This window comes from Cebus imitator, unplaced genomic scaffold, assembly GCF_001604975.1.
Source record: "Cebus imitator isolate Cc_AM_T3 unplaced genomic scaffold, Cebus_imitator-1.0 Scaffold52, whole genome shotgun sequence".
In the NCBI taxonomy this organism is placed as follows: domain Eukaryota; kingdom Metazoa; phylum Chordata; class Mammalia; order Primates; family Cebidae; genus Cebus; species Cebus imitator.
In genome coordinates this window covers 5,596,454-5,606,983 of record NW_016107367.1, presented here as the reverse complement: position 1 = coordinate 5,606,983, position 10,530 = coordinate 5,596,454, and positions in this window count along the sequence as shown.

Sequence of the window (10,530 nt, the reverse complement as noted above, 5' to 3'; positions counted from 1 at the left end):
ACCTTATATTCTGTTTCATGTGTGTCTGTTGGATTATTAGCAAAGATAAATAGTTTTTACATATTTATTAGACACTTGAACATGGTTTTTGTTGTGAATTTTTGTGTATGAATATGTTTTCTGTTTGCTTTATTTCTGTAAATTCATGTTGGAGTTATTTTTTCTTAATTTATAAAATCTCTTTCTAGATTAAAGATATTAAAATCTTGTCCTTATGTTGCAAACATTATTCCCCAGTTTGTTTTAAAATTTAGCATGTTTTGGAGAATATTTATTGTCTTTTTTCAAAATTTATTACCTTTTTCTCTCTGACATTTAAGAGAAAAATATATTCATGGGCAAAATTTGAAAAACAAATATAAAAATGTAAATTACAAAATGAAGTGTGTTTTGAATGGCACCAAGAATAATCACTATTACATTTTCATGCAACCACAGCTACTGACAGGAACACAACATGTTTCTTTTCTCAAAATTGGAATCATATAGACTATGTATATTATAACCTGTTTTTGTGAGTGCTTTCTTTGTTCACTCAATAGTCCTCTAAGACATGATACTCAACAGCTGTAAACTCTTCCATTATAGGGATGCAATATGTCTTTTTAAACTGTCGCTAATTATCAGGAATTCTGGTTGCTTCAGGGTGCCACCCAGAATACATGCTGCTATGATGAACACTCTTCTACACACAGACTTTATTTAATTATTTCCTTCAGATAGAGTCCTAAGAGTAAAATTGTTAGGTCTGAGGATATGCCCATTATAAAGTCTTGTGATTAAAAATGACTAAATTGTCTTTAAGGAAGATTGGGGCAAATTACTCTCTCACTGAAAGGGTGTGGAGCGGAAAATCCTCATTGAACGGGCCGTTGAAACGTGGTTAAGAGAGTCTCCACATACAGTGTACCCCTAAACATTCATTACCTTCAAGTTGAAATTCTGAACTTGCATGGTTTCAAATCAAGCCTTTGGCATTAAGAAGCTGTTACTTTCAACTGTGTATTTTGTGGAGTTTATGACACTGTGGGAGTATTTCTAGTTAAAACAATATGTGAGCTGACATCTCTCCCCAAAACCGCTGTCTCTTTCTCTCTGTGATTCTGTCCTTTAATCATGTTTTCATAAGTTCCTCACAGCGCCTCATAGACAGTGACAAGCCTCGTGCTGTGTCCATCAGGGTCTGTTACGGGGGGCGACAGCTGACATTTTCCAAAGTGACTGTGCAATGGTGCTGGGACCAAAGCATGCTTGTTGAAACTCATTCCAGGGGAATAAACAGCAGGAGGAGTGTGGGGTTATCACGAAGCTCTGGCCAACAGAGATGGCAGTGCTTGAGTGCTCCTAGATAGACACTGCAGGTAACAAAGTAAGAATATTTGGTACTAGAGGGAAGGAGAGCAAAAATCACAGACGAAAGTTTGGCCAAGTGAGATTTGAAATCATTATTCTAAATATTAGCAATCATGCGTGCTTATTGAGTGCTTGGTGTGGTCCAGGCTGGGGGTCAGACAAATAAGGACTGAAAACTAAATCTGGCCCACTGCCTGTTTATTTAAATAAAGTTTTATTGGAACACAGCCACTCTCTTGTTAACAAATAGCCGGTGGCTGCCTTCAACACATTGTAATAGCAGAGTTAGGTCATTGTGACAGAGACTCTATGACTAACAACAAAAACACATTTACTGTTTAACCCTTTACAGAAAAAGAAAATAGACTTCTGCACTTTATTTTTCTTTTTTGTTTGTTCATATACAACTTTTTATTATTTTATTTTTTAATTTTAAAAGAAATACATATTCATTGTGGGCAATTACAGAAGTGCAATTATTGTCTCTTCAAAATTAGAAAGGAAGAAAATTCAAATTACCTTTCTAAGCTGACCCCTTGGGCAATTTACTTAGCATGTAGGGCCTCAGTTATTTCTTCTGTAAAATGGGGCTTTCCAGGATGGCTATGAGGATTAAATGGAATCTAGGTTATTATTATTAGGCCTCTTTGCTAATTAGCTGTTGGGTAAGTGGATCTTCNAGTCACAGTGGAACTGTTGTGAAGATTGAATGAGCTGAGGACTCTAAGGCCCTGAGCTTCCTGGAACGTAATCAATACTCAGTGAATGCCAATCACTCTCAGTATATATTGGTCCCTATTCGTGGGTTGGGATTTTTCCTATGAATTTGTATGGCCTCCTTAGACAATAAAGATATTACTTTTTTTTTAAATAAAATCATAGAAATGGGATTGTCACAATCCCATCAGAAGTCCTTTCCTTTTACCTTTTACAACTCAGCACTGCAGGGCCTTTGGTACATCTTTTAATTCTACAGCACCAGATAGGTACTTTATAATCCCCCTGAAGCAGTGATATTTATCAGTCATGATTGCTTTATGTCTCAATAATCACTGGAGTTACCAGTCTGAGTCCAAACAGGAAAGCAGAAAACACTTTGAATCTTTATAGCAGAACGGACTTAACACAGAAGGGTTACATAGTGGTACCAAAAACTGCTGAAACTCAACTGGCGGCCCATGGGCAATGCAGGGATGAGCAAAGGAAAGCCAGCAGCACCCCAGGCTGAAGGGAGTTGTGGGGGCCCAACTTCCTTGTGATGACATCTCATGCGGTACTGCAATAGCCCATTGGTGGGCTATTGACACTACAGGACCTGGACTCCTTGGACTCCGTCACATCTTGCTCATTTCTGTAGAGTCAGCAGCACTGGGCACAGGGAAAGATGATCAAACAAACAAAGAACACATGAAGGAGGCATGATAAGACAACGTGGATGCCTCCAGACCAGGCGGAAGAGCATGAGTCAGAGGACAGACTGGCCGGAATCCGGATTCTGATGATGTCTCCCAGCATGGCCTTGGGCAAGTCTCTTCACCTTTCTCACTCCTTGCTGGAAGCAGGGCAGGAAATGAAAACGTGTCTTTGCAGAATCATTGTCAAGCTAAAACAGAAAGAAAAAAAATCGTTTCTCTGCTTTTTATGTTAAGGATCAAAGAGAGCACAAGACAGTTTTCTTTTGGCTTATATTTATATTTTTATTAATTTGTCATTTGGGGGAGACACATGTTTTTCAATACAAAAGGAGTAGAATGAACCAAGTTGCAGGCCTGCCTGGCGAGGTGGCTGGACATACAGAAAGCGATGTGACCGGGTTGTAAAATACACCAAGATCCAAAGGGAGAAGAGGAAGCAACTGATATCAACTGAGCTCCCCCGGCCCTGTTGGGAATTATGTGGCATTGATCCCCATAAAGTCTCAGCCAGGAAAGTATTATCATCTCTCTTTAATCAGATAAGTGAGAATCAGAGAGCTCAGGAAACTTAAGTGGAGTCAAACAGTAAAAACAAGGGTGGCGGGGGCAGGATTCAACTATTGGAGAAAGTTGCTCCATAGACAGTGCTATACCTGGTTTCCTTTCTATTAAGCTGCTCACAAAGGCACAGCAGAAGGACAAACCGAACAAGGGGACTGTGGATACACAGAGTAAATGGGGAAAAGGGAGGAGGAACAAAGGGGGAAGGAGAGAAATTGAGAAAGAGAGGAGGCAGATCTGCAGATTCGACTTCCGTAGAGTCTCCATCCCTTTTGGCTTCGAAGGGTGTTTGATAAGTCAGGCACTCTTCCACAGCTGCAGATATAAAGTGGTTGACACCTCACAAGGGGAAAACGCACGCTTTTCTCATCCTAGCCTTGGTCAAAACCAGGAAGCAGAAAGCTGTGCAAACACAATCCATTCTTTGAAGTTAATATTTTCAACACTCTCCGGGTCTTTGGTTTGACTAGAGTGTTGGCGCTGGGGATTGTGCTGTCCAACCCAATTTATCCTTGGTGCTGAATTTCAGCTGACACATGGAGGAGGAAAATGCAGATGCATGCGCTTCGGCACTTGGTGGCTTTGAGGGGCTCTTCGGGTTCGGAAGATTTCAAGAGGAGCTCTACAATGTCATTTCTGAAAATGTTTTTTCAATTTTAGAGGATGATCAGGAGGTGTGATTTCCTAGAAACGCCCTTATTCAGGGTGAAAATTTTCTGTCATTCTTCCTATCAAGAACATAGTTGATAACTCGAAAGAAAACCTAGGAAGAACTGCAAACAGACAGAAGACGCATTACAAAGAGGATGGAGGACCACGCTCCAAAGCTACTACGCATTTGCTTTTGCACCACATTTTCATAAATATGCTTGTATGCACTTCTACTCATGTATACTCTCAAACTCTAAAAATACAACCCAGAAATAAGCAAGAGGCCATCACAGACATTGAACGAGTAAAACGTGACAGATGAGAACTAGACAGAAAACTCTCTAAAACTCCATGCTAGAGAATAACAACGATGGTAACAGCAACACAATAGAAACAAGGACCTCGAGCCAGGTACTTTAGGGGCAAACAGCCCTGCCCACTCACATAGGCACAGCAGCCATCACTAAGTTATAGTCCAGTGAAATATGTCTTTCACAAAAGTGAATCCAAATCAGAAAGAAGAAAAAAAAAATACAGGATCATTCTATGCTTGCAATTTTGAAAATTGTCTTTTTCTTTGGAAATAGTTTCAGATTTACAAAAGGAAACATTGCAAAGAGAGTACAAAGCGTTCCCCTGTGCCCCACACCCAGTTTTTCCTGTTGTTAACATCTGACTTTAGTTTGGTGCATTTGTCTCAACTGATAAACCAATACTGACACATCGAGATGAACTCAAGTCCATACATTATTCCAATGCTTTTAATTTTATGTCATGTTCTTTTGCTTTTCAGGATTCCATTCTGTCTACTATGTTATATTCAGCCATCACGTCCTTGTAAGCTGTAGACTATGAGTTTCTCGGACTGTCTTTGTTTCTGACGATGTTGCCAGGTATTTTGTAGAATGTCCCTCAATTTGGTTCAACCGATGTTTTTCTTATGGCACAACTGGTGGAATGGATCTTGAAAAGGAAGATCACAGAGGTAAACCGCCATTCTCATCCCATCAGATCAGGGTCACATACTCTCAGTGTGACTTATTCCTGTTGCTGTGGATCTCCATCACCTGTCTGAGGAGGATTTTTCAGGTTTCTCCACTGTCAAGTGACTCTTTATTCTCTTCCTTTGCATATTGAACTGTTTGTAAGGAAGTTGCTATGCACTGCCCACACTTAAGGGGTGGTGAGTTATGCTTCACCTCCTTGAGGGCAGAGTATCTAAATAAATAATTTGGGATTATTCTGCATGAGAGATTTATTTATTCTCTCCCATTTATGTGTTTATTCTGTCATTTATTATTATTAGGATAAAATCATGGATAGTTATGTTATACTTTGGGTTATAATTCAATATGATGTTATTTATTTTATCGCTCAAGTTGTTCTAGCTCTGAGCATTGGGAGCTCTTTCATTTGTCTCTGTTTTCTTTTGACATACCCCATTATTTTGTTTTGTGAACCCTACTTTGCTTTCTGGCACTGTCAGATGCCAGGCTCATCTTTTATATTTCTTGTCTCTGTCCTAAAATCAGCCATTCTTCAAGGAACTTGGTCTCCTTTTATTGAAAACTGAAATTAGAAACCAATACTTGGGCACTAGGTGTGCTCATGGCTGCTGAGGTGTCATTGCTTTTAGAGAACCTATTATGGTCATGCTCGTCTTTTTTAATGTTTTATTTTATTGTGTTTCACAGACATGTTTTGTTTTGATTTTTGTTTAAATTGAAGGTTTGTGATAACCCTGTGTTGAGCATCTTTCTGCACCATTTTTCTAACTTCATGAGCTCACATCATGTTTCTGTGTCACATTTTGGTCATTCTTACAATATCTCAAAATTATTATTATATATGTTACGGTGATCTTGGATCATCAATTTTCAATGTTATTATTGTAATTGTTTTGGGGCTCTGGGTACCGTAAGATGGCAAACTCAGTGTTATGTGGGTTCCGACTGCTCTACTGACCAGCCACTCCCCTGCCTCTCTCCCTCTCCTTTGACCTCCCTATTCCCTGAGACACAACGATATTAAAATTAGGCCAATTCACAACCCTACAATGGCATCTAAGTTCAAGTGAAAGAAAGAGTCACATATCTCTCACTTTAAATCAAAAGCTAGAAATGATTCAGCTTAGGGAGGAAGACACACCGAAAGTCAAGACAGGCTGAAAGCTGGGCCTCTTGCACCAAAAGGCACATTGTGAATACAAAGGAAGAGTTCTTGGAGGAAGTTAAAAGCGCTCCAGTAAACACATAAATGATAAGACGTGGAGAAAGCGTTAGTAGTCATGGTAGAAGAGCAAAGCAGTCACAAGAGTCCCTTAAAACTAATCTAGAGAAAGGTCCTAACTCTCTTTAATTCTATGAAAGCTGAGAGAGGTGAGGAAGCTGCAGAAGAAAAGGTGAAAGCTAGCAGAGGCTGGTTCATGAGGCTTAAGGAAGGGAACCATCTCCATAACATAGAAGTACAAGGTGAAGCAGTAAGTGCTGATGCAGAAGCTACAGGAAGTTCTGAAGAAGATCTAGCTAAGATCATTGATGAAGGTGGCTCTGCCGAAGAGCCGATTTTCAGTGAAGATAAAATAGTCCCACACTGAAAGAAGATGCCATCTACGACTTTCTTTACTAGAATGCAATGCCTAGCTTTAAAGCTTCAAAGGACAGGCTAACTCTTGTTATGGTCTAATGAAGTTGGTGACTTTAAAATAAAGCCAAACTCTCATTTACCATTCTGAAAATCCTAGGGACTTTAAGAATTAGTCTAAATCTACTCTGCCTGTGCATCATGAATGGAACAACAGAGCCTGGATGACAGTAAGTCTGTTTACAGCACAGCTCACTAAATGTTTCAAGTCCACTGTTGAGACCTATTATTAATATTTAAAAATATTCCTTTCATAATGTTACTGCTTATTGACAATGCACCTAGTTATCCAAGAACGCTGATGTAGATGTATACAGAAATTAATGCTATTTTCATGCCTGCTAATACAATATTCGTTCTGCAGCCCATGGATCAAGAAGTAATTTAGACTTTCAAGTCTTATTACTTTAAAAAATGCACTTTTAAGGCCATAGCTGCCATAGATAGTGATTCCTCTGATGCATCTGAGCAAAGTCAATTGAAAACCTTGGGAAGAATTCACCATTCTAGATGTCATTAAGAACACACACATCTCCTAGAAGGTCAAAAAGCAATATTAACAGGAGTTTGAAAGAAGCTGATTCCAAACTTCATGGATGATTTGGAAGGGTTCCAGACTGCAGTGGAGAACATAACTACAGCGTGGTGAAAATAGCAAGAGAACTGCAATTAGAAGGGGAACCTGAAGATGTGACTCGATTGTTGCAATCTCATGATAACACTTGAATGGATGAAGAATTGTATCTTATGAACGTGCAAAGAAGGTGGTTTCTTGAGATGGAATCTACTCCTGATGAGGATGCTGTGAACTTTGTTGGATGACAACGAAGAATCGATAATATATCAACGTAGTTTATGAAGCAGCAGCAGGGCTTGAGAAGATTAACTCTGATTGTAAAAGAGGTTCTACTCCGGGTGAAATGCTGTCACACAGCATCTCATGTTACAGTGAAATCTTTTATGAAAGGAAGAGCTGATCGATGTGGCAAATCACGTTTGTATTATTTTAAGTAGTTGCCACAACCACCCAGTCCTTCAGCGGCTCCTACCCTATTAGTCAGCAGCCATCATCGTCAACGCCAGACCCTCCACCAGCAAAAAGATTGAGATTTTCTGAAGGCTCAGATGGTCCTTAGTACTTGTTTAGCAACAAAGTAATCTTTAATTAAGGTATGTGCATTTTTTAGACATAATGCTATTGCACATTTAATAGACTACAGCAGTGTAAACATAACTTTTACATGCACTGGGAAGCCAAAAAACTTGTGTGGCTAGCTTTAATATGAAATTCATTTTACTGCAGTGATCTGGAATGGAACACAATGTATTTTAAGAAATACGAACTTTTTTTTTTTTTTTTTTGAGACGAAGCCTCGCTCTGTCACCCAGGCTGGAGTGCAGTGGTGCGGTCTCGGCTCACTGCAACCTCTGGTTCCTGGGTTCAAGCAATTCTCCTTCCTCGGCCTCCCAAGTAGCTGGGATTACAGCCACTTACTGCTTCACATAGTAAGGAGGCAGGGAGCAGACTGCACTCTGGCTTCCGGGCCCCTGCTCTGAAGCCTTAAACTAGAGCATGATTTTGGGTAAACTAGATACCTCTGCTATAAAATCAAGTTTACAGCGCCAGATTCACAGGCTACTTGTGTAGCCCAAATGTATCCGTTCCTTCTCTCCTTCTCTCAATAAATGTTTAACGAATACCTGCCACGTGCCAGTGGGCATATAGATCACCTAGCCCTTGTGGCATAGACAAAGACGAGACCTCTGAGCAGGCACAACCCCATACAGTATGGTTTGCCAAGCTGGATTTTACTCCCTTCTTGCTTTCTTGTCTGGACACCTTGGTGTGGTTATACAACCTGCCCCACTGTACATGGTCAGTCTGCCTGAGACAGTGCTAAAAATGGCATCCCAGAAATAAACATGAAAAATGCATTTCCTGTCTTCACGGGATTCATGTAAAATTTACATAAAAACTTTTTGCAAATTCTAAAGCACAGTGCAAATGATGTAAATATAAGGTAGAGTCAAGGTCATTATTACTGTCGTTTTTATAACTGAGCAATCTCATTGTTTGTCATGATGCATTAACAGAGCCACAAGATCAACAGGCAGTGCTGGTTAATGTCTAACAACCAGCTCTCTGGGGAAAGCAAGTCATGATACATTTTGCAAATTTATGTGGTGTAAACACCCCCACCACGGTATCCAAAGTTGGAATGAGAGTAAAATCAGCTCTTACAAGTAGGAAGGAGCAACTCCTGCCCATCCCAGAGGATGGAGGTGGACAAGGGAACCGTTACCACCTGCTTTGGGTAGGGGAGCAGGCAGAAGCAAACAGGTAAATTGAGACTCAGAAGAAGGAGGTAGCAGAGAGATGTCACAGTTTGCACTTGAACTTTGATCTGTTGGACTAATAAATCACACACCTGTAATCCCAGCACTTTGGGAGGCTCAGGTGGGTGGATTATCTGAGGTCAGGAGTTCAAGACCAGCCTGGCCAACACGGTGAAACGCCATCTCTATTAAAAATACAAAAATTAGCTGTGGTGGTGGATGCCTGTAATCCAGCTACTTGGGAGACTGAGGTAGGAGAATAGCTTGAGCCTGGGGAGTGGAGGTTGCAGTGAGCCAAGATCGAGCCATTGCACTCTAGCCTGGGCAACAGAGAAAGATTCAAAAAAAAAAAGTCACAATTTTTTCTACCTAACAGGGCTCTGAGAAACTTCCTTGTAGATGCTGTGTCTCCATCAGAGGGTTTTGGACATGTGGGCAGTGGATGCTGCCATTGGCTTAAGAATCAGTGATTCAGTTCAGCATATGCTTCCTGTACATTGTTTATACACAAGAAAATTTGGGATGCCAAAGCCCATAACAGGCTCTGTGTCCAGGGAGAGAGGCAGACATGTCCATGGCCTGCAAGTCCATCTGTACTGCTGCTGACAGCACAGGGCATGCAGGGTACTGGGAGAGAGAAATGGCACCATCAGCAGGGGCATCACGGAAGACTTCCAGCAGGAGGCCATTGGGAAATGGCTTGGAAGGGAAAAGGAGACAAAACATTTTCTTTGGAGGCTGGGGAATCTGTCCCTGTTTTTGCTGTTTTGGTAGATTGAAGAGCTGATACAAATTCTCTACAGTGCCTGCAGCAAAATATCTCAGGCCTTCAGTGACACCTGTGGACCCCGTGGGCTCACTAAATGGAGTCAGCCTCTGACTCTGCGCTCCTCCCCGTCCAAACTCCCTGGATTCTCCTAATTTTGGCATGCTTTTGCACATATACTTCCTATTTCTACAGCAAACTTTCTCCACTTCATCTTGCAACATTTTATCCACTCTTCACAGAGTTACCTCAGGTCAAATCTTTTGAAACAAACCCTAAGCCCCTCAATTTGAGCTATGCAATCAGTTTTCTTGTAATAAGCTATGGGTTCCTCTCCCCTTGCATGTATTTTGTTCATTCATTTAACACATTTTTATGGGGTGCTTGATATAGTGGTAGTAACAACTGAGATTTGTTGAGCATTTACTATGATCTAAGTACTGCCTGCACTGACTTCATCTAATCTTTGCAATAATCCTATGAGGTGTATTAGGTTATTGTCTCCATTTTTCAGATGAAGAAATGAAGACATAAAAAAATCTAGCAGTCCAAGGTGGCATCACTGGTTCTGTTGGGTGAGCTGTGACTGGGGTTTGAATTTAGGTCATCTGGACACAGGGTGGGAGTGTTGACCACCCTACATTGTGCCGTCTCTCCTCTGAGGAGTGTAATAGATAGGGGCTCCATGGAGCACCCAGCAGGCACAGCCCAACCTTCTATTAACACATCAGCCTAATGGGACAGAAGGACACCGAGCACAAAACAAAATAAACATCACTATGAATTGCATGATGAAAAGCAGGG